The following is a 24,597-nucleotide window of genomic DNA, read 5'->3' as shown; positions in this document are numbered from 1 at the left end:
ATTAGTCATTGACTAGCGCATGCCCGTGTAGGTGGGTGTGCACAATTTTTGGGTGCTAGACCAAGATGGAGACTTTTAAAATTCACACTCTCTCTGTCTCTCTGTCTTTCTCTGTCTCTGTCTCTGTCTCTCTGTCTTTCTCTCTCTGTCTCTCTCTCTCTCTGTTGACTTTTGAATTTTCCTCAGTATAATGTAAGCTTCCAAGGAAGGAGTTGCATAATTTCTTTATTCGCATTCTTGGTGCCTAGCACAGAGTATTGGTGTATATATATATATATATATATATATATATACATACATATATATATTAGATATTTAATAAATGTTGGATTAAATTGAGTTTCATTTTTTTCAGTTCTCCTCTTGAGTATTCAAGTTCAGTACATCCTAGTCATATGATGGGATCCTAGCATCATAGATGTAGAGCCATAATAGTCCTTAGAGATAACCTAGTTCAATCCCTATAATTTCCAGTTGAAGAAACTGAGGTCCAGAAAAGTGATATGACTTTTCAATAACACCCAGGCAGTAAGTGGAAGAACTGACATTTGAAACCAAAAATCCTGCCTCCTAGGCCAATGATCTTTCCATGTTGCAGTGGTCCATGCTGCAGACATATTTGAATACAGAAACAACATGCAATGGATAACAATTGCAAGTGATTTGTTCAACATGAATGGCAAGTAGCCAGCAACAATAGTGCTAATAGGTGTATAATGAATCGTTCTTCCGAAGATGACTAAAAGCAGAATTTTATAGGATCACCAAGAAAGTGAAAACCAAAAGTGGGTAAGTACTTTAGTTCTTCAAAGATCTGTAATTGTGACTTTATGTGGGAAATAGAGATTATAACCCTTAGACTCATTGAAAACTGCACTAACTGAAAAATTCACCCCCTTGTGGCCAACATGATGATCAAATTCTAAGTAACTATTGGTTAGTCCTTAGAATCTAAGGCTTAGATGATGAAGACAAGGCCTTTCACCAGACTCAGACTCAAGGCCTTTTTAGCCAGATTGGACCTGTGTGACCTTCTGTTCCACTGACTTGGAGGCTTTGAAAACCCAACAAGGCATCTTAGACAAAAGTTGGTGGAGGGCAAGAAGATGGTATTTTTTTTCAGAGTGGTTTGTATAATGTATACTCCAGACAGAACTGAGGCAATCTTGTTTTCATTTCATCTAAGGTACAGAGTATAACAAGTCAGCTGAATTACCTGGCCTGACAACTTTGTTTTAATTCACTCAAATAATTGTAGGATGTGAGTGATGAGCCATTTTTCAAAGTAATTTTTCATTTCTTCTTCTCTAGAGGATCAGAGATATTCCAAGGGATTAGAGAAGGAAAAGTTGGGGGGGGGGGTTATTGTTATAATTTTTAAAATAGTTTTGAAAAAAGGATGTAAATAGCATCTGCACAATGTGGATCAATGAGAACAGAATCAATTGCTGGAAAAATTCTAAAGCATAATATCCAAAAGAGAGTTAGTAAACATCTAGGGAATAAAAGAAGAGATCACAAGGAGCCAATAAAGCTTTATCAAGGACAGGACATGCCAAACAAATAGCATCAAAGACAGGGCATGCCAAACTAATATTTCCCTTTTCGATAGTTAATAAATATATATCTCAGATAATGCTTTAGGATATGTTAACTGTTCCTAACTATTAGGAAAATATCTGAAAACCTCTAGAAAAGATGGAAAAAGTTTGGCTAGAAGATACAATCAGATCATTTTAGTAGCCAAATGGTTGGACCCCAAGGTTAGTTATTCTATATCAACTTGGAAGGAGATTTCCAGTGGAATTCATCCTGGGAACTACAATTGTATCTATCCCAGTCATAGATATCATTAACATGTTTGTTAAATTTTCATATGACACAAAGCTGGAAAAAATAGGTAAAATATTTTAAAACAGAGTTGGCATTCACAAAGCTTGTGATAGATAAGAACATTGGACCAAATGGAATCAAATTAAATTAAAGGGGAGTAATGTAAAGTTTTATGCGTGGGATGACCAATCAACTTCATAATTGCAAGATATCGAAAGCATAGCTAGATGGAAATTTCTCTAAAAAAAGAGTTGAAAGTTTCAGTGGGCACCAAGCTTGACATGAATTAATACTGTTTTATGGAAGCCAAGGAAGTGCATGTGATCTTAAGTATATAAAAGAAAACATGAAATAAAGGAAAAGGAGGTTGTAATTCTGTTGAACTTTGACTTAGCATATCATATTTCTAGGACTGTTTACAGATTTGGACATCATTTTATAGGAAGCATATCATAAATTTGGAGAATGTACAAAGGAAGGCAATTAGGATGGTGAAGGACCATGAGTATTGTAATGTTGGATCTAGAATGGACTGAATGAGTCTTTGCCTCAGGTTCCAACAGTAGGTGGCACCCTTCTTCCCTAGGATGACATGTTTTCCAACCTCCTCTTTAAGGCCACTGCTGTCCTTGCATACTTAAGTTATTCTCTTAGAGGTTGTTGTTCAGTCATTTAGCCATGTCTGATTATTCATAACCCTATTTGAAGTTTTTGGGTAAAGATTTTGAAATAATTTGCCATTTCCTTCTCCAGCTCACTTTAAAGATGAGGAAACTGAGGAAAACAGGGTTAAATGACTTGTTCAGGGTCACATAGCTAGTCAGTGCCAGTGCCAGAGGTCAGGTTTGATCTCAGAAAGAGTAATCTTCCTGGCTCCAGGTGTAGCAATCTATCTATTGTGCCACTCGCTGCTATGGGGCTCTGAGAACCAGACCACCTCATTTTGTCAGTGAGTCTCATATGACTGTACCCTCCACCTGGCTCTTCCCTATCCATCCCAATCCAATTTATTCCAGGCACAATTTTAGTTGGTTATTATTTTTGAAATTCTTGCCATATGAAGATCAGTTGAAGGAAGCAGAGAGTTTTGCCATGGAGATGTAAATACTTGAGAACAATATGGTAGCCGTCTTCAATTATTTAAAGGGCTGGCACATGGAAACATGATTAGACGCACTCTTCTTGGACCCCTAGGCAGAACTCTGAAGTGAGTGACATTGCCAAAAGATGAAAGTATGCAAATTTGGAACCAGATCAGTGCAAACCTTTTAGAAATGAGAATGACCCCAGAGAGGGAAAAGCTGCCTCTGAAGCCGGACTGTGTGAGGTGGCTGCTCTTTCATTTATAAGTTGCCAGGCACTGCTGTGGGACTACTTGTAGGGGGACTCATTTTCAGGTATGACTTGGAGTAGGGCATCAGTCAATAATTTAAACTATCATTTATTAGGCACCTACTACATACCACACACTGTACTAAATTGTGAGGTTACAAAGGCAGGCAAAAGAAAATGTGTCTAGTCCTAAGTTCTTCACCCTTTAAATGGGGGAGACAACATGCAAATGAGCATGTTTAAAAATAACATACATGATAAATGTAGGGGTTAGTCTTGGGGTGGGGGGACAGCTGGATAAAGCATGAGGCTTAGAATCAGTAATACTTATCTTCATAAGTTAAATCTAGCCTTAGACATTTACTAGCTGTGTGACCCTGGGCAAGGCAGTTAACCCTGTTTGACTCAGTTTTCTCATGTGTAAAATGAGCTGGAGAAGAATATGGTAAACCATTCCAGTATCTTTGCTGAAAAAAACTAAACATTTATTAGCTGTGTGACTCTGGGCAAGTCACTTAACCCTATTCAACTCAGTTTCCTCATTTGTAAAATGAGCTGGAGAAGAATATGGCAAACTACTCCAGTATCTTTGCCAAAAACAAACAAACAAATACCAAAGGGATCATGGAGAGTCAGATACCAATGAAACAACTGAACAACAGTCTCAGAGGAAAAGCAATAAATTTAGAGAGGACTGGAAAAGGCATCTTTCAAAAGGTGTGACTTTAGCTGAGACTTGGAAGAAGCCAGGGGAGTTAGGAGATGGAGATGAGGAAGGAGAGTGTTCCAATTAAATTCCCTTCTAACTTTGAAATTTCATGAGCTTGTGATTCTCAAATTCCCCCTTTTCATCTTTAAAATGGATAAATGGTATTTGTACTCTTTCTCAAAAGATTTTTGTGAAAATAAATGAAGTAATACCTGCAAAAGCATCAAAGTAACCAATAGAGATTTATATAAATAAACGCCAGCTAGTTTGCAAGCAGGAACTTTAACATTCAACCAGGCCAACCTCCTCATTTTACAGCAATCAAATCTGTAGCCTCAGATTATGTACAGTAAATTATTTAACTGCCAATGGGCAGTCTTTGTCTCTGTGCAGTGTAGAAAGGCCATCTCAATTTAGCGACACCTACACACAGAGGCGTGGGCTTAGGCTTCCTGTTTCCCTGCTGAATTTAATTCAGATCTGCCATACTTAGATGTTCCAGAAGAAGCTATTTTTCAGTTTGATGTACTGCTGTGAGCACAGGCTTCTAAGGCTGTCGCATTCAGGGTCTTAAACAATTTCATTTATGTTATCAGCAAATCATGCTTAGCCCTGGGCTTGCTTACAAAGCAATGAATGGACAAAGATGCTCTGAATCTCTCTCCTCTCAAAGGCAAACTCCTTCCACCAAGCCTGTAAGGTTGCCAATTGGAGGCAAAGAATATTTATTATGTTTTTGCTCTAGACAAGGCATGATTTTGTGCTGAGGATGTATGTGAACAAGTAAGATTGTCCCTGCCCTCAAGGAACTTATTGTCCAGGACAAGGAGTAAATTAAACATCAATAACTATAATAAAAACAGCATGATCAGGGCTTTGGAGAGGTTTGACCTTGTGACTGCATTTTTAAAAGGCAGGTAATATATGAGCTTTGGTCAATGAAATAGATCAGAAAATAAAATTCTCCATGATTTCTCCCATGTATTGAGAGGAGAATTTTGCTGATGGGGTAATATAATCTTTCTAAAACACAACGATTTTCTCCAAGTTACATTGCTAGTAGGTGCCAGGTCTATGATTCAGATCAGACTTTCTTATTCAATAGGTTACAGAGATTGCTTTTACTGTATTTATTAAGTACATTCCACAGACGTGGACACTTCTGTCCTCCTTTATCAGTTCTCCTGACCTCATTTGGCAACCAGAACCTGAAAATTAGTGTAATGCCTTGGAAAAAATGGTGTCTTGTGCTACGGGGCCCAGTGGGTAGAGTGCCAGGCCTGGAGTCAGAAGACCTATCTTCCTGAATTAAAATCTGGACTCAGATATTTACTTGCTGTGTGACCCCAGGCAAGTCATTTAATTCCGTTTGCCTCAGTATCCTCATCAATAAAATGAGCCTGAGAAGGAAATGGAAAACTACTCCAGTATCTTTGCCAAGAAATCCCTTAATGGGATCATGAAAAATTGGATATAACTGAAAATTATTGATCAACAAGAGGATTGAATTATGGGACCTCTTAGGTCCTTTCCAGGTTTAAAACGTATGATCCTCTGTTTTACTAAGAAATTTAATTCCTAGCAAAGGGAGCTGTATGTACCAGCTTCTTAAGAAAAGCCTACTACAGATTAGTGTTCCTCTAGGAAAAATTAAGTCCCATGAGGTCTCTTGTATGCTGAGTAGCAGATTGCTTTATGAAATGGGTCAGTATTCAGCACCCAATTTAAAATTCTTCCAGGGAGCAATTGCATCCACATGAATCATCTCTAAATTAGAACCTAAAATTATGTGATAAGACCATCTGCAGGACATAATTTCTGTTGAAAATATATTGCACAATTAATTAATCAGGGGCCATGTAAGTAGCCTGCCTGGCACAATGCCAGACACATAGTAGGCACCTAGTAAATACTTGTTGATGAGTTGATTAATAGAAAAACACAGAATTTAAAATGAAAAGATGAAAGTTTACTGATTTTTCTACTCAGAGCCAGAATTAGGAATAGACTCAGGTAGAGAGGGGTGAGTGCAACAAAGTGTGGGGTTGAGTCCCATATGAGGTGCCAACTGAAATAAAAAGACTTGGAAACCCCTCTGGGCAAAGATCTGGCTTTGTGAGCAATAAAATCACAGGACTAGAGGTCTACTGACACCTCAGATTGAATTCTGAGACTCCCAGTTGCAAAATATACCCTCTTTTATAGTTTCATGTTTGTCCCCAACACCCTCAAACTTCATTCCTCTTCCCACGGTCTTTAAGACCTCTTAAGTGAATTAATTTGCTAGAAAGTACATTATAAGATAAATTCACACACTTAATATTGATATAGTAATGTACTTATGATTAATATAGAAGTACCTACATTTAAGGCTATTATTCAGATACTATCCTGTGACTAAATACGTAATCTTATTACATACACAAACCCTTGTTTAGGATTAGATCCTTGGTACAAATAACACAGCTGCATCTTATGACTTTAGTAAAATACTCTAACCACTCTCAAAGCATTTATTAAGGTGTTGATTATTGATTCTGTGATTACATTCTTGCTCACAATAAAGACAGATCTTTGCCCAGAGGATTTCCCAGTCTTTTTATTTCAAAAGAATGTTTTTTTAAACATAAAGACTTACCAATGTGCTTTTTTAAAAATTGCAGACAATTTCCTCCCTTATGAAACATGGATGTCTGCATGTAAGGCCCCTAGGTGGATACTATGAGGGTGTAGAGAGAGAAGAGATCATTTTCAAATGCTGTCTAGGACATGCAAATTCTTTATTTCACCTCTGTTGCTAGTGGGGAGACCATTTTTAAGAAACCTTCATCAGCATCAGTTTTCCTATCTCTAAAATGGAAATTATAATATGTGTACCTCCAGGCTCAAAGGGCATGGAATGAGCTTTGGTGAAAATAGCCTGGGATTTGGAAACGAAGTGATAGGTTTGCATTCCAGGTCTACCCTTTGATATCTATATGTCTATGACCAAGGTCTTCGTGTCCATAAGCGTAAGATGAGGTTGATGGGTCAGAGAACCTTTGTGGACCACTAAAGCTCTATGAGACAACAAAGAGTTGGACAAGACTGAAAAATGACTAACAACACATTTGTCCTTCAACTCTTTCACCTCTGAATGTGATGGTGCTGATTTTTTTAGGCATATGGATTATGTAGAATTATCCAGTTAAATTCTTGGTTTGATTTCAGGTTCCTTACTCCTCCACTGACAGCAATTCTACCCTTTTCTCTCTAAGCTACATTTAATAGCATCTTAATCATATAATGATGGTTTAATAATATGAATTATATTCCCAAATGAACATGGCTATATACTAATATGTTTAATTGCCTATAATATCTTTACCTCTTACCATAGAATCAGAAGGAATACAATAAATAATATTGAGTAACAGAGGATGGGGTGCTGGAGTCAGGAAGACCTGAGTTCAAATTGGCCCTCAGATACTGACTAGCTGTGTTTCCCTGGGCAAATCACAAATCTCTCTCCTTTTACTTCACCAGCATCCATATTCCCTCTATCCTTTCAACTCCTTCATTCCGTTACAAACCCTTCCTCATCCTCTGTACCTCTTCAATCCTCTACAATTCCTTTGACTATTACAGGGGTCATAAAGAGTGGGGCACAACTGAAATGACTGAACAACAACAACAACAATATACATATTTTTATATGTATGTATATGCATGTGTGCATTTATATCATCTAGGAACAATTACAAAATGCTCCATCTTACATTCAGCGCTCTTCAAAATATGTTCCCCTCCTAGATTTCCAGACTTCTTACACTCTATTCTTTAAAATAGATTCTTCAATCCAGTAACACTGGCCTGTTGGCTATTCCCCAAATAATATACTCCATGTCTTGGCTATATGGGCATTTTCTCTGCCTGTCTCCCTTGCTTGAAATGCAAAAATGAAATTCTTTGGTTAAACTATTGACCTCCTTGACTTTCTTTAAGTTCAAACTAAAATCCCATCTTCTACAGGAAGCCTTCTTTAATCCCTTTTGATGCCAGTATCTTCCCTCTTTCAATTATTTTCTATTTATCTTGTATAAAGCTTCCTTGCATACATTTGTTTCCATGTTTTCTTCTCTATTAAGAAGCCTCTTGAGGGCAGGGACTGTTTTTTGCCCTTTTTGTATCCACAGAACTTAGCACAGGTCCTGGCATATAGTAGGTGCTTAATAAATGTTTACTGGATTGTATGTACACATGTATAAGTAGGTATACATGTGTATGTTTATCACATGTGTGCATATATACATACATGCAAATGGGATACATAGCATAGATACAATGTTTATTAACGCATGGCTTTATATATTTTTCACTTCCTTTTATATGTGTACCCATAAATGATTCCTGTAATATATGTGAAAATGTTTTCACAGGCACTTCGACTTCCAGCCTTTCAAACTTCCCCAGTTTTTTGGTTTTCAGACTGTAAAGTATTACAGAAATATGTTTGGGATGAATTTTTCTTCTTAATTTACAGTTGCAGAAATACAGTGCTAGAAGGGCTTTCAAGACATAATTTAGTGCCTCATACAATGGTCTAAACGTGCACAGCCGGGTCCCAAATAATAGGAAGAATGAATCCCATGAAATGGCTGTATCTATTTGGGCTCATGCTACTCAAAGTTTCCTGTAATGTAAAATATTGTCATTGATGCCATCCTAATAGAAATGCAGAATGTGAGTTAGAATAGAGACTATTTCATTGATTCATTATTCATACCAATCAGGACAGAGCAGCTCTCAAATGAATGTTTCCTGATTTTTAATGATAATGACTCACTTATATTGTGATATGAATGCCTATGTATGTATATTGTGTTACAAAGTGTTTTATATATATTATCACCTTTGCTTTTCACAGCAACCCTCAGAATTAAGCTTTAGCATTTGAAGATAAGGAAATTGAGTCTCACCAGTATAACATGGCAATATGACATTGCTTGAAAAGGTATCAAGATAAGTGAAAGAAGATATAGCAATATATATATATATATATATATATTTTGCTACAGGAAAAGTAATTTCACTAAAGTAAAAAAAAAATCTATCTGCTCTTCACACACACACACACACATTAACTAGTGGGTCATGAGAGGTCACTTTCATATTAAAAGAAAATTTAGACCAAAAATAATCTTCTAAGGAGTGAAACTTTCTATGGCATTTGATATTGAACTTGGTCAGAATTGCAGTTGTCCTAGACCACCTTGAACTGAAAGGTGACCTTAGCTGCCATTTGTTCTTCTGAGCCTCTTTTCATGTCATCACCACCCCCACCCTCCCCTGTACCCCTATAAATCCTTCTAGTATACACACCAAGAAGCAGGAAAAGTAACCCAGTCTATGCTGGCATACTGGGCTGTTCTATAACCTAGACTTTTGAGTTTGGACTCAAACTTTCTAAGTACTAAGAATCAACTAGGACCTTACAATTCGCCTCTGAAAGCTGCCCAAGATTTCATTTGGTTAATCTATTTTACAAATGAGGAAATTGAGGATAGTGATTTGCCCAGTCATATGGGAGTTACTGGTAGGACAAGTTTTAGACCCCAGGTCCTCTGACCTAAAATCCTTGTTGCTATATCATGCTGCCTTTTAAATAAACTCAACTTACTTTCTCTTGCTTTAATTCAGTGAAAGAGTCCCTGGTAATCTATGATTATATGTCCTCATTTTAGCCTGTGATTTCTGACTTGGAGCTTTTCAGTTTTTCTTGTTTTGTTGTTCTTGAAGGGCACAGGAATCACTTCCCGAGAAATCGTTGATATCCATGGTCTATTAAGAAATCGGAGCTAGGAGAACAGCTGCCTTCTTTCAAGTTGACTAAATTGATTGGAGAGTAGCTGACCTAAGACCCTGTTTTTCTTTTTTCATGGCCCAGACCAAGGTAATCTGTTGATTGTCACTCAATGGCAAAAATATGTATTTATTTAGGGCATTTTTCTGGCTTCTTGTTCTGCAATGACTAAGGATGAAATTTTTAACTGAAATGGGATGAGATCTGTTCTCAGGAAGTACCAGCAGACATAGTCTTCTCACCTGTTCCATTGCCAATATTAGGAATTGTGGATGAGTAAATTGAAGAAAACCTGTAACAGAGGCAATGGATGAAGGTTTGCAAAAGCTGTCAATCAAGGAACATTCCTGAGGAGAATATGACCAGGAGAAGACTGTTAAAAAGAGGCATCCAAACTGTTGGAGCTCTCTCTTTCTCCTGAGACAGGAAGGAGTAAGGACTGAGAAGATCCTCTTCTTACTGATTTTTTCTCTTGTATCAGGAAGTAACTCAAAGATCCTCAACCTGTTAGCCACAACCCTCATTCAAGACTGTACAATATTATTCTCAATTTAGGATTATTTAAGATCAGGGAAACCCTAAACCCTCTCTCCTATCCAATTTCCTTTTCCTCCTCCTTCCTTAAATAAACCCCTTGTTTCAACCATTCAAAGAGTGAGTTATCTATTAGATATATCAGGAAACTTATTCAGAAATGAATTACAGTTTGTCATCAACTGAAGAGATGAACTGAAGAGGGAGGGAGAAGGAAGGAGGGAGACACAGGGAGGAGGGTGGCAGATTTGATTCCTCATTACCATAATCCTTAAAGAACAATCACCTAATACAGAATCTCCTATAAACCTCTTTAATTTTTTTTAGGATTGAAAATTTTTATTTATTTAATTGATTTAGATTATTTTTTAATGGTTATATGACTCATGTTCTTTCCCTCCCCTCCCCCAGTAGCCAATCAGTATGAGTAATTCCCCTGGGTTTTATGTCATTGATAAGACCTATTTCTATATTATAATATTCACACTAGTATGATTGCTTAGAGTCTACATCCTCAATCATGTCCCCATCAACCCATGTGATCGAGCAGTTGTTTTTCTTCTGTGTACAAACCTCTTTGATAAGATATAGATCCGATATAATATCCAGGCCTGTATTTAGACAGGGATAATAATGCTTATAATCTCTACTCATGGTTCTTGAAATCACAGCATAAATCTGAAAGTACTAAAAATGATTGGTTATGGTGATGAAGATGATGATAATCATGGTGATAAGGATAAAGATGATATTTTAAGTATATAAAGGAAAATGATATTTAAAGAAAACATGTAGTTCTCATGGATCAGTAATAACTACAGTAAAGACACAGCAAAAATAAATACACACATATCAACACACACACACACACACACACACACACACACACACGATAGCATGTGTCCCTCTAAGACCAAAGGGTTTCTTATTTATTTCCTGAAAAGGTGCTAAGTAATGGCCCTTAACACAAACCCATGAGATTTGTTTACTAGTATCTTGATCTTAATTTATTTCCTCCCTCCATCCAACATAATAGCCATGGTGTTTGCTTATACATGGCAGCTGGAGTGTGCATTTGTCCAGGGAAACCTGAGTAGAATCTCAATTCCCTGGATTCTCATTCTGCTTTGGGGTTTTTCCCTTCCTTTACATAGGTGAGGAAAGGGTGATCCTAAAGTAGAAGTTTTCAGCCCGGGACTGTAACTTCTTGAAAGGTCTGGAACTCTTTGGTCCCTCAGTCAGTACTAGCTGCACATAAAGAACTTCCTGAGCGACCACAACACGTTGTGAAGGAGACAGTCCAGAGTGGAGATGAAGGGGAGATGTATTTTCATCTCTGTCTCATTAATGTTTAAGCTGTGATGTTTTAAGTATTCACCTTCCAGCAATTTCCAAAGTACTGTATCATGTTTTCAGCCTTCATTAAAACATGCTTTTGCACCTCTTTTGGCCTTATATTTCATTTTTTCCCTTTTTTTCTAGTACCATTCCTCTGGAATGCTGAAAGAATGGAAGACGATTTTACCCTTCCCTACAAGCATAACTGCAACTGGTTGCAGAAACCAGTGGCTGAATAGGACATGGGCTTGTCCACAGAATCTGAAAGGAAAATACCTAAAAGTGGACTTTGCCCAAGAGATTATAGCAAGTGAGGTCCTGAGAGTTCCCGAAGATCCACATAACACAAGAAGCAAATGTGTTTGCCTACATGGACTCAAAAGGGAATTCTTAGATAATATTCCTGGATTCTTAACCTCTTGGGCAATAGCAGAGGAGTAGTTTAGTTTCCAAGACAGCATGATTCCAGCTTCTGACTAACCTAAAGCATCCCAAGTCCCCTAACCTATATCCTGAATCTGTCACCTGTGGATTTATCTGGAACATTTGAGGGAGTTATTTGTATTTTTTGCTTGGGCCATCTCTGGTGGTAATAAACTTCCTAAGTTTACTACCCAGTGGGAAACACAATACTTCCTCCTTTTTTTCCCAAAATGTACCTTTTCCATTGGGATCCCTGTTTTATATCTTGAACTAACTAGTGCATGTATTTTATCTTTTTTTTTTAAACCTGGAACTAGTAGCAGTAGCAATGAAGCACTAAATTCATCCAGAATAAAGACCTCCTTGAACTTTTCCCCAAATATGTTACCTAACAAACTCAAAATCCTAGAAGTTTTCAGTTTAGACACATTTTAATCTTACTTGGAATTCCTGGGAAATTAAGGAGGTACTATCAGAATACTTTCAGATAAATTATTCTTCCTAGTGCTAACATGGCCATGTTCACAGGAGTCTAGATTTAAGCCTACACAAGATATGAGATCCAATCCCCTCATTTTACAGATGAGGAATCAATCCAGATGGAGAAACTGCTTGTCTAGTTCCTTTAGGAGATAAGTGGCAGAGCCAACATTCCAATTCATGGGTTGGTTTCAAGCAAGCCCTCTCTCCATTACATCCCACATACATCTTACACTGTTAAAGGGCACAAGAGTTTTATTAGTCATTTTCTCAAAACAGTACAGTGAGGAAAACATCAATTACATTATAATAACTATTTTGCTATGGAAAAAATAAATCTTGCAAAAGAGGAGTGATTTCCCCAAGGCCATACAGATGATATATTACAGAATCAGGATTGGTCTCTGGATCCTCCAAAAATATATTGAAATATGTGACAATACTAAATATACATAAGGGCAAATATGTCTTGAAAATCTAATCATATTTTTGGAAAGATTCTAGCTCAATTTGAAATTTGGGGTTGTTGATTTATTTTTCTTTTTGTAAAAATTCAATTATTTCCTATAGATACAACACTTGAATGTTGAACAATTGTATTAAATTAATGATTTTATAAACTCCTGGCATAAAACTATCCCATCCATAAAACTATCTCATCCATAAAACTATCCCATCCATACCTAAAAGTGTTTGGTGCAATTGTTAAGGATAATGACAGTAAAAATGTCTTGCTTGTTTGATATCAGTCAAATTTGCCTTTCAGAAACAGAGTTCAGTAGCATTTGTTATCACGTGTGTAAGAAGGAAATTTAAACAGCCACTCGATTATATTTATTTGAGAATCCTTTTAGTTTGTTACCTTGTAACTGTTTAATTTATAGTAAGTATACTTACTACACATTACACAGTCAAGAGTCTGTGTATGTAACCAGATTAAGGATTTGCTCCCAGGATAATACCCGAATTATAATTTCAAGTGTATGTGTGTATTGTTATTTATATTGTTATTTGTGTGTTGTAATATTAATCACAAGTAAATTACTATGTTAATCCTAAATGTGTGAATGCATTGTATTTATATCAAATTAAATCAAATATCAAATATCAAATACCAATTCTTGTAAGAAATCACAGGGACCAGAAGTTCATCCAAAGATCATGGAGACCAGGAGGTCCAGAAATAGTCTTAAAGACCAGGAGATCTGGAAATGTCTCAGAGAATAGAAGGTCTAGAAATGGTCTAGAAATAGTCGGAGAAACCAGGAGGGATGGAAAAATCTTTGGAGACATTATGAGGTAGGGAGTCTAGGGAAGGGGGAGCTGAGAGTGATGGGGGACAGACATTAAACAATGAAAGTTGAGGAATCTGTAGACTTCTGGCCCTGGGATTTCTCTGTTACAATAAAGCCAGATCTTTACCCACAAAGGTCTCCCAGCATCTTATTTTTACATGTGTGATTCAAGTGCTTATTCATATCCCAGCTTTATGCCAAGGTTCATGACTGATTTCTGCAAACAGAATCCAATGGGACCTAAAATTAGCAGAGAGACAGACAGACAAACAGAGATAGAGAGATAGAGATAGATTAAGGGAGGGGGAGAGAGAAGGAGGGGTGATGGAAGAGAAGAAAATCAGTGGTCAAAGTTTAAAGCTGAGTTTCAAAGCCCAGGCTTAGAAAGGACTAGTCACCATAGCAACAGAAACAGCAAATGCAGGAATTGGGAAATAGGAAGTGAACCTAATGCTCAGGACTTGAAGGATCAGAAAAAAGGGCTAAAGGAAAAGTGAAGCAATAGGACTTCTTGTTATAATGGCTGGTGAGGGGTCACAGAGAATCCTATTTCTCCTATATTCACTTCAGCAAAAATATAAAAAGAGCACCAGACCAAATAATGATGAAGAAATTCAAAGAGAGACTAGAGCAAGTGCCTTCATTCAGCCTAGGACTGTACAAAAAGATAACCAGAAGCCTACATCAGAGATGTAATAGTAATAGATGAAGGTAAATAAGCCAGGGAAACCTGAAGCCTGGAACACCACATCTGGGTAGGGGGAGGCAGGGCAGAAAGCATTAGAATAAATCAAGGGAGAAACTCCTACATCCTGCTAAAGCCACAATGCTCTGACCACTCTGAAGAGGTACCTAAGAACAGATATAGGCAGAAATCTGATCTTGGTGCCCTAGAGAAGCTCAAAGTCCATCCTGCTTTGACTTGAGATACTCCAGAGGGCCCTGAAGCTTGCAGTACATTCTACTGGGAAGGGTAGAAGTCTGGAAGGACCAGGTAGAGAAGCAGAAGAGGAGTCAAAAATCCATATTTCTTTAACTGGTAGGTTAGGGAAAAGAAGCCAGCAGAACTTTGATAAGGAGGCCACAGAGGGTCTGGAAGTATTCCAGAAAATAATCTAAGATACTCCAAAGGGTTCTGAAGATGAGAGAAATGGCAACTCAGATGATCTAAGAAGATTCTAATACCTGTAAGCAAACACACCAGGAGCAATGATAGTCAGTGGCAGAACTCCAGATAATCAAGGTAAAGTAGGGGAAAGGAAGACAGAAAAGGATATATTTATATAATTTAGCCTTCTATGTATCAAACACTTTGCTAATCATTTTACAAATTTCTCACTTTATCCTCATGACAGCCCTATAAAGTAGCTACTATTATAATCCATATTTTACAGTTAAGGAAACTGAGATGGACAGAGGTTAAATGACTTTCAAAGAGAGGGTTACACAGCTAGTAAATGAATGAAACTATATTTGAGTTCAGGTCTTCCTGACTAGGGGTCTAACTCCTCCAAATGGGGCTTGACCATCCCATCTGAGAATGTGAAGGGGGAAGAATCTGGTACTGGAACAGAGTTCCAAATCAGGGACTAAGCTTAGAGATATAAATAAACATAAAACATAGAATAGTCTAAAGAAATGGTATGTCTCAAGAGATGTCACAGGAGTATAACCAAAAGAAGAAAATGAATCTATAACAACTCAAGACTAGAAGCAGTGCCTCAGAGGGGGAAAAACAAACAGAAACAAAACCAGCCAAATAAATAAAAAGATTGGCCACAAGAAACACAAGATTACCTGGAAGAAATAAAAGAAGACAAGTAATAAATGAAATGAGAAAGAATTCTAGAAGAAAGAATCGAACAGCTTAAACCAGAAGTTATAAAACCTTATCCAAACAATGGATTCTCAGAATATTAGAATGGGTCAAAAAGAACTCAATTATTCCATCACTCATTAAAAATATTCAAACAAAATTCAAAATTCAATAAAGTGAATGAAATGTAAAGCATCTATTTTTAATAATATCAGACCTGGAAAATAGTTTGAAAAATAATTTAAATTTATTATACCTTTTGACAACTATGATCATTTTTTTAAACTTGGAAAGTATATTTTTAATTTTAATTTTTATTTCTCTGAACTTGTCAAGCATCAACTAAAATGAACAGTTTTATATGCAAAAAAGAAAGGTAAAAGAAGCTTGTCCATAAATCTATATTAATTAAGGATTGGGTTTTTAAACTTATAAAATATATTCAATATCTTACTTTGAAAATTATCTTGCTCCATCTCTCTCTACTTCACTTGTCTCTTTGAGCCTGAAAAGTGTGATTAAAAAAAAGATATCTTTTCAAGAAATCACAAATAAAAACTACCTTTGTGTATGAGAAGGAGAAGACAAAATTAAAATAAGAAGAATCTGCTGGTCACTTGATAAAAACAAATGTCCAAATGAAAACTTCCAGGAATGTAAAGTCTACTTCTAGAACTTCAAAGTCAAATAGAAAACAACCAAAAGAAAAGAAAGGGTTGAAAAGTATTAACAGTGAGAAGACTTTATAGCTACTACTATAATCTTGGAATAAATTATTATAAAGGCAAAATATAAAGGATCAAACCAAGAGTAACTTATTTTTCAAGACTGAATATATATATATATGAATACATGTATATATTAATATAGGGAGAAAGGCAATTTTCAAAAACATTCCTAATAAAAAACAAATAAACCAAAATAGATACTTTTAAATGCAAATATAGGACTTAGATACTATGCCATTTAGTATATATATATATATATCAGTTTATAATCTAATAAAGTAGATAAACCATTTATATAAATAATTGTGATAATAGTATTAGAAAAATTTTAGTGAAAAGGAGAGTTAAAAGTAAAATCCTATGAAAAATTTAAGGAAAGGGAGTTTAATTTCAGTTAAGGCAATTAGGGAACACTTCTGGAGTCAGGAAGATCTGAGTTCAAATTTGATTTCAGACATTTATTAGCTATATAACTCTGGGCAATCCACTCATGGCTATCTGTCTCAGTTTCCTCATCTGTGAAATGAATGCAATAATAGTATCTACTTTAAAAAGGTGTTATAAGGATCAAGTGACATAATATCTGCAAAATGCTTTGCAATCTGAAAATAAGCTATTAAATGCTAGCTACTGTTACTGTTATAATAATGACAATTATTAATTACTCATCCAAATTAATTATTATTGATTATGATTTAGTATTAACTCATCCTACTTCTAAGAAGAGTTGAGTTTCAATAGACAGTGATTATTCTGGGAAGAAAGGCAAGTAGATTCTATTCCAATCATGAGCATCACCATAGGACTGGCTCATGGTCATGTAGATGGCATGAACAAAGACATAATAAGTATGTCAGAAGGAAGGATATTTTCAAATTTTATTACTATATTCTTTTTTGATCAACACAACAATCCTTTGAGGCAAATCAAGTATCATCCCCATTTTAAAAAAGAAGAAGCCAGGTCTTGTGGTTCAATGACTTGTTTATGAGTACACTCATTGTAGGTTTCAGAGACAGTATTGAAATTCCATTTATTCCTGACTCAAACTGTGGCATTTGCTCCAAACTACCTATGTCAATTCTCAGGCATATTCCTTTCAGAGCTAACATTATATGAAAATACCATGGAAGGAGGAGGGAAATGGGCAAGAATTTTAATGACTGAGGTTGTTCATTTTCTTGGCAGAATGATCCTCTAATTAACTCTGCTCCTTTACCCCAGCATAGCAAGTAGTTCAACTCTGAATTGAAGAGAGAACTGTTGCCCCACAGGGACACCAACCGCTCTCTTTCAGCACCCAAAACATTCCCTGGAAGGTGAGCAAATGCTACATACACTGAAGGAGGAAAGAGCCTTCTCAGGCTTGGTATGCCCCTGCCAACAACCTGGCTGGTACAAACTGCTTCTGAAACTTCTAAAGAAATGTTCACCAAGTCAGAAATTCCTCATTGCCCAGAAACCATTTTCATTTGGCCACATGGAGGCATTTAGGTCACCAGTGAATTAATCCCTTTAAAATTATAGAAATATTGCCAATCACCAATCTTCTACAGCCCACTGTGATTTGGAAATGCAAAGCTTAGCTCTTCATAAATGGGAAACAAACTGAGGAAATTGCTTTTAAAGAATTTCTATGGAAATAAAACAACCTGATTTTATATTTAGAAGTTTTATGACCTATAGCCAAATATCTCTTGTTGTTGCCTGTACTAGTAACATGTAGGGGCAGAGGACATGTGAACTCAAGTTGGTTTTTGTCAGCTACTCTCACTAAGAGAATTGTTATAGGATCTTTATATCCCTCTTTCATAAAAATCAAGGAAATAACTATTTAGACCCATGGAGTTGTTGGCCTTATTAAATGAGCACTCTGGAAAAATTCAGAGAGATATATTTCAAGTCATATATGTTTTTGGAGGAGAAGGAAGATTCCAGGTTATATTTTATATGCCATGCAGACCTTATTAGCTGACTAAGAACCAGACCAGATTGATACCATGAGGCTGCCAGAATTTGGCAGGGCTGCTTTTCAATACAGTCTCATGATGGGATTTATAAGCTCTGATTTACCAAATCACAGGACCTCAGACCTGAAAATGATCTCAAAGTACCTAAACTACTACATGTAGTTGAACCAGAGTTGGACCACCCTTCCCATCTCAAGTAAGGGTTTGAACAAGCTTTGATAGAAGACCTGGAACTAGGGAGAGCTTACTACATTTCTGGAAGAACATAGTACTCTTGGAATAAGTCAGATTGTTAAGGAATGTTCTTTTTGGCAACTCTTCATCCTGGCACATAGTAAGTAAGCTCTTTATAAATCCCTGTTGACCAATAAACGAACAGATGGCTTACTCTCTGAGATGAAGAGAAAAGATCCAAACCCCTTCCTACATTACAGTCAATCACATACTTGAATACTTTTTTCATGCTCCAGTGCCAAATCTTCTCCAGGCTATACATTCTCAGCTCTTTAGTTTCTAGCATAGTGCTTTGCTCTTTAATAGGGAATATAGACCAGAATGTAATATCATTGCTACAAGAATCTCTTTGTTGAAGGAATCATTTCTCTCTTTAGCATCTTAAAATCCTAGAAGCCTGTAAGGAGTTGACATGCCCAGACTCACAAAATCAGTTTGGGTCAAGAACTAAGACTTTCTGGTTTTTGAGGCAGGCTTTCTCTCTTCTTCACTAAACTGCTTCTCACTTTGCCTGTATTTAAAACAAATCCCATTGAATTTAATGGAGTTCACCCATTTCTTCTAGTTCTATTTTTGTGGCTTTTTGTGACATCAACATGATTAGGCTGATCACATTTTTGAAACTAGAGTGCCCTGTGTTTGCACTTCCCTGAAGGTCATCTAAAAATTATCTCTCTGATTAGTTTTTTATTCCTACAATAAAGGTTCTTTTTTTCCTCTAACCCCAAACCACTAACCACATCAATGGCTTCCTAATTGCAAAATCTATAACATTGCGCATACCATAGCCTTAATAAATATTTGTCAAATAAATAGGTGAACATACAGTAGAATTCATAACTCACATATCAAACTTCCACCATTACATGGTACACAAGGCTTGCCATCCACATGTAAAAATGGCAAAATGAGTCATTGAATGAATTTGCTCTGCTATGAACTCATAACTCTTATAGAAGGAAGCCTGGAAAGAGAGACTAAGGAACAGAAGGGCTGAGTAGCTACTCAAAGAAATAAAAATGACACTAATTCTGTCCACAGTTTAAAAACATGACAACTGAACCCTTTTATGCTAGTTTTTAAAATTAAAAGTATGCTATATTGTTATAGTAAACAGGCTAAAATTCACTCAGAACTTTGATTTTTTTCTTCATATATTATATTGCTTTGCATTTTTGAGCTGGGAGAAATCACTTGGTGTAGAGGGCATGGACAGGTTGCAATCCTTGCCAATAGAATGAACAAGCAAGCTGATAAAATGTTGGACAGCTTTTAGTTTAGTCCTAGAATTAGACCAAGTCTGCTTTCTCAATATCAGCCTACTAAGTATAGAAAGGCTTTTCACTAGAAGAGTGGTCACTTAATGACTCTTTGGCTATAGTAAACCCATGAAATAAAGAAGTGTAAATAATATCCTTCATCTCTATGCTTTGTCAGAAGGTCTGATTGCAAATCATGCTTTGGGGGATTCACTTGATGCCTATTAATTTTTTTCCTACTCTTCATTTTTTATTTGGTGTATGTTCTATTTTTTAAACTTTTTCTTGTAAGCCACAGATTGTGGGGCTTGGTTTGGTTTTGTAATCTGTCAATCCTTTTTTCTCCATTTTATTGGATTGTTTAATCCATTCATATTTGAAGTTATGTATGAAAGTTAGATTTTTCTCCTCTTTTCTCTAATAATGATTCTTTTTTTCAAACTGTGATTATAAAACTTGAAACACAAACACACACACACACACACAAATTGATTTACCTATTGCTAAGTATGTGATCCTGGGCAAGCCATTTTACCTTTGATTGCCTGAAAAAAGGATACACTGGAGGAGGAAATAGCAAACTTCTCCAGTATTCTTGCCATCAAAACCACATGGATAGCTATGCTCCATAGGAGCCCTGAAGAGTTGGACATGATTGAATGACTGCACAACAATTGCTAGATGAATGAAAAGTATTACCAGGTTCTACTCATATACCTCAGACCTGGCTCTTCACCTCCACCCGTGTCTTCTTCTGTATATTTAGAAAAAATTTCTTACCTGATCTCTCTGATAAAACTGTATTCATCTTAATATCCTTGGTTGCTACTTTATTCACTCTTCTTGCATTTCTATGAGTTTTTGTTTGTGAGTATTTGCAAAGTAAATAATCTCTTCAGTTCTGAATTTCTTTCTATTATTGAGCACTGATCCTTTTTCATTTATAGTTAAACCCAGATTTACAGGATAGGTAAATCACCCTAGGATGCATCTTGAACTCTATTGCTCTTCAGAACACATTTTTCTATCCCTTTTGGTCCATTCAGAATAGTCTGGCATTGTTTGAATTTCCTTTCCTCTTTATTTGGCTATCTTTTTCTTAATCTTTGAAGAACTTGCTTCTGAATTGAAATGTTAAATGTGACTACTTTGTTTTGGAGTTAATAGTCTTTATTTTTTTTCTGAAGGTGATCTGTGAAATCTTTCACTTTTGCTATTTCATTTTCTATGTGCAGAAATTTTGGGTAGTTTTCTTTGATTACTTCCTGCATTATGGTATGAAAAGTTTTTGTCCTATCATATTCTTCTAGAAGACCAGAAGATTAGATTGGCTTTGTGCATTCCATCTTTAAGATCTATGTTTTGCTTGCATAGTGAGAATATTTTCCTTTACTATTATTGTTTTTTCCTTCTCTAGATTGTCCTTCAGTTCTGTAAATTTGCATTCTCAATCCAATGTTCTGTCTTTTGTTTATTTGATGAATTTTACCTTTGGAAAATTCAGTTTTTCTATTATGCCCATTGACTTTATAGTGTAGGACATAAATTCTGCTCTCATTCTCATTTCTTTTTAGCTACTCAGGATTATTCCCAACAGTCTATTTCAGGTTTATTCATAGGTTCATGAACTTGTTTATTATAATTATACACATTTCCTTCTGGTCTTAATGTTTTCTTTTTTATTTAAATTGCTTACATTTAAAATCAAGGAGTTTTCTTCATCCTGAGATTTTTCTTTTCATAATTCCAATCCCTTTCCCCTTCTACTTTCTCCCATTCACTTTCAGACTCTGTCCTCTGGCAGTTTCCTTAGGTGCTAGATCTCAAAGTGTCTCATCTTCCTTTCAAGCTGGGCAATTCTTGACTCACTAGTTTAGATTTTTGCCCCAGTTGATTTTGGCATGCCCAGAACTGGCCCCAGGTTAGTCAGGTGCTGAGTATTTTCCCTTCAGCTTCAGAATGCTATACACATACATCCTCCCATTCCAATACACAATGTCCTGGAGTCTTGTCCTACTCCCTCTGTTCCTCAGATTTCTGGCTTTGTATCAGAAGTTCAGAAAGTTTCTACTCTGGTGCTAAAGGGTTACCTATTGTATTGGAGGCTTTTTTACCAAGGTATTTAAGGTAAAGGAAAAGGGCTAGAACAGTAACACCAAGAAATAAGGCTAAAGGTGAGATTGAATTCTCACTCCTCTTCCCCCCACCCACTTCCTGTTCTTCTGTTAGTCTTAACAGCTATTCAGTGTTGGTAAGTTGATAGCCATTTTCAAGAGACTAATTTCACGTTAAAATACTTTAAAAAGGGGATTTATTTTTAAGGAAGAAAAGATAAGGAATTGAGATAGGATAGAGGGAATTTATGGTTTCCCTAATCTATTATAAATTGACTATAAAGAAAGTAAAGGCTGGATTGTCTTTAAGGGGATATTGTTAATGACTTGAAAAGATCCTGAGAGCCATGCCCCAAATCTTTCAAGAAGAAACCAATAACCAGAAGTTCAGAGTAAGTCTTCTCTGCCAACTTCTTCCTCAGAGTCTCAAGGAAGAAGTGAGAAAACCAGTTTCTGTGCCAGCTTATTTAAACTGCCTTCTTCCTGGGCACATTCTTCTTTGGAATCTTCTTGTTTGATAGGTCTTCAAACTTCTATTCTTGCATTTGCTTGCAAGTCTTTCTGTAGCAGTAATCAGTTCTTCACACTATCCTGGCATTTTAGTGCTTTGCTGTGCTGGTGCAATGGAATTGTTGCCCCTAGCAGGCTTTTGCTCCTGAAGGGCAACCACCCTCCAAACTGCCTGTCTGTTGCTGCTAATGTCTCCATGTCACTGGAAAGCGGGTGTGTGGAGTTACTAGTGAATCAGATTCTTGGGTCTGCTAGTGTAGACTTTATGCTTGTAGTAGGAGAAGGATATTAAGATCTCAGAATCAGTGAGCATCATTCCAAGGATTTTTAATCCCCTTTTGGATTTGTGAAGTTTTAGACCATGTAGACAACTGAAGTTGCTTAATCTTTTGGCACATAACTTCTGTTTTAGAGAAGTCTGAAAGATTATAGGGATCAGAGTAAAAGCCTAGTGCCTCATCTTGTTGTTCATGTGATCTGGGAGTCTTCTAGTCTTTATTCCTTTGTGACCTCTTTCTACTTTCTGTGCAAATTGACTGAAGAGGGTGGGAGAAGTGTGAATCTTGAAATTTCTCAGACTTGTGAATGTTAAAAAATTCCCCATTGGGGAATTCTCCATTGGGACAATTCCCTATTAGGGACCATTCCCCATCTAAAATGTGAGAACTCTACTTAGATCAGAAATGTGAAGACCTCTACTCCACCCATACTTAAGCCTGCTTTAGGGTAGAAAACTCCTTGCTGAACAATGAAAAATACTTACACCCATACTTAAGCCATGCCTATTTTTTAGAATTAATACAAAGGGGTGCTAAGTACCTATAAAGGTCAGGCAACTTGTGAATTTACAAGGAACAAAGAACTAGGAAACTTACTCAGAGCTTTCCTGGTGTGAATTACTCAAAAATACACACCTTCTTAGGTGTGGACTAAGAATGGTCTGTCCTTTAAAAAACGTCTACTGTGATTGGTAGATGTAAGAATTTAGGGGAGGTGACAAAGGAAAATTTCCCTTTATAAGGAAAGGAAAAGCTGAAAAACAGGAGCTCTGGAACTCTAAAAAGACAGTCTCTAAGGAGGTTGTTGAGAGAAGGACAATCTCTAAGGAGGTCTCTCAAGGGAGGCTGACTCTGGTTGGAACTCCCTCTGGGGAGACTCTGTCCCCCTGAATCCTCGCTTGAACAGATCTTATGGTGAGTGATTAGGACTGACTGATCTTTTCTTTCAGGGCTTAGGCCTGGGTTGGCCAAGGCTGCCTGGGCCAGCCTATTCTTTTCTCATTTATTTCCTTTTTTTCTCTCTCTCTTTCTTTGATTCCTCATTGTATTATTAATTAAAATCTCTATAAAACTCAGTTGAGTTGGGTATATTCAAAATTGGGAATATTTCCCTGGCGACCACCTTAAATATTTGATTTAAAACAAGACACTGTGGTGAAAACATATTTCCTGCGGTCACAATTTACTCACCCACTCTTTTATCTACAATTTATATCTTCCACTATTTTTACTCACTACAGTTTACAACCTCAACCATTTTAATTCTTACAGTTTATGGCATCCACTCTTTTAAATGCCACAGCAGAAACTACTATTGATGACAATGACAAATAATAATAATAATGGTGACGACAATGATGAAAACTCACATTTATATATTATTTTAAAGTTTTCAAGATACTTCTTGTGCATTATCTAATTTTATCCAGCTCATTTGTATGCTAAAAATCATAGTTTATACATCATCTATAAATTTAATATTGGTTGTTGGTACTTTAAATGTGAGATTCTTATTCAATGAACAATGAATGAATGTTCTGTTGAAGAAGCTGAATTATATTAATCTTGACCTTCTAGCTATAAACAAAACCAGAAGAAAGAAGGAAGTTGCAACTAAACAGAAAGATTACTCAAAGGAACTTCTTGGAGAGACAAAGAAAGGAATTGATGGAGTTGTTATTTTTCCACTTCTGTCTGAAAGCAATAAGAAACAATTTCATGAGAGCATTTGATCATTTTATATTGCAGTCCTTATGATAAGGATTTACAAAAAAAATAAATATGAAAATTATTGTAGTCTATACAATATCAATTGTAGAAGTTAAAAGAATAGAGAAATTTTACCCCCCCCAAAGTTGCAAAGATCTTTCTTTCAAATTAGATCAACATGAACTGATATCT

General features: G+C 36.3%; 1 long non-coding RNA gene across 1 annotated transcript in view; it reads left to right on the top strand.

Annotated features, from left to right (window-relative positions):
- The window catches only part of LOC130453834 (uncharacterized), a 36,927-nt gene extending 21,123 nt beyond the window's left edge, over positions 1 to 15,804 (top strand). Inside the window, exons 2-3 of the long non-coding RNA XR_008911418.1 lie at positions 9,653 to 9,806; positions 11,733 to 15,804. This is a non-coding gene — a long non-coding RNA (uncharacterized LOC130453834). The remainder of the gene's footprint in view (positions 1 to 9,652; positions 9,807 to 11,732) is intronic.
- Positions 15,805 to 24,597: the final 8,793 nt, after the last annotated feature.

This window comes from Monodelphis domestica, chromosome 4, assembly GCF_027887165.1.
Source record: "Monodelphis domestica isolate mMonDom1 chromosome 4, mMonDom1.pri, whole genome shotgun sequence".
NCBI lineage: Eukaryota > Metazoa > Chordata > Mammalia > Didelphimorphia > Didelphidae > Monodelphis > Monodelphis domestica.
Note: the sequence above shows the minus strand (reverse complement) of the source record. Positions and strands in the feature narration are given on the sequence as shown.